This window comes from Phytophthora infestans, genomic scaffold (genome assembly GCF_000142945.1).
Source record: "Phytophthora infestans T30-4 supercont1.1 genomic scaffold, whole genome shotgun sequence".
Classification (NCBI taxonomy): domain Eukaryota; phylum Oomycota; class Peronosporomycetes; order Peronosporales; family Peronosporaceae; genus Phytophthora; species Phytophthora infestans.
In genome coordinates, this window is record NW_003303758.1 from 6,463,521 (window position 1) to 6,464,848 (window position 1,328).

A 1,328-nucleotide genomic window follows, 5' to 3' on the forward strand; every position below is an offset into this window, starting at 1 on the left:
GCAGACGGCACTGTCGCGTTACTACTCCGCCAAGCGGGAACCGAATGAACATCCTGTGCGACTACATAAACAGGCTGAACGGCTACGCTCGGACCGCCCGTCTACACTTTGAGAAGTGTGGTCGCGACGCGAAAGAACACGTACAGCAGTTCCTGGCAACATGCGACGATGACAAGCTAGCGGAGAGTCTCTACCACGCTCGAGTCGCCGACATTCACGAGCTCGAAGAGATCATAGAAGATGTTCTCAAGGGCAAGGAGAGAATGGCCAAGCGTGACAGTGAGTACCGATACTCTAAGAGTCGTGATACCCGACGCGACGATGGGTACGCCCGCAACAACCGGCGTGATGACCGTCGCCGCGATGACAACCGCAACAAACCAAGAGTGACACTCATTGAAGCTACGGTGGACGACCTACTAGCTGAATTAAAAGGTCGTGAAGCTGCTCAAGGAGGCAACGAGTATTCAAACGAAGATCCGAACGCTAACGACAATGTCCAAGATGAGTACAACGACTTTCAGCCCGATAATACGGATGGTGATTTCCATTGGATGAAAACGACCGATACCTCGCCGCTGCTAACGAAAACGAGCGCCGTGCAGCTGCTGAAGGCACCTACGTACGTTCGGACAACAGTCAACCGCGTGGAAACACGCCTGATCGCGAGAATGGCTTCAATCAAGATCGCCGAAGTAGTGACCGTGGGTTCAATCAGGACCAACGCGGTCGACGTGACTTCAACCGCGACAACCGACACCCACAGTACGGACCATGCGCGGTGTGCGGTGGCATGAGTCACTCCGCCCACTACTGTAACAAGCGATGCAAGTTCTGCAAGCAGCTCCACGATGCTGGACAATGCGAACTTTTCCGCAACTTCCAAGACCTTGCCAAATTCGTGCGCACTAAAGGCACGAAGGAGGAACGCCCGCCAGAGCTCAAGGCCGTCGTTCAAGAACGTCATTTAAACTAGGCAGCCCGCCAACTACAACTGGGTTGGTCCCTATCGGGCTGCCACAGTTAACCGAGCCTTCAATGGAAGCAGAGTGTATCTTTGCTTTCATGGGGCAGAGTGAATGGCCTGATAATTACGTAACAAGTGTGAACGCGACGAAAAATGAAAAGAAGAGGAGTAGAATCCTCGGTGGAGGTGTTGGAGAGAGAGTGGAGCGTGCTGATGCTGATGAGGGCACCAGCGAGGATTCGCTCGGCTTGGTTTCGAGTGCAGCGCGAGACGAAGCCCAAGGGTCACTCTAAGATAATGAAAGTTGAACCCTGGCGAGAGACAGGGTCAAGAAATTCGACCGACGGATCAGAATGAGAGC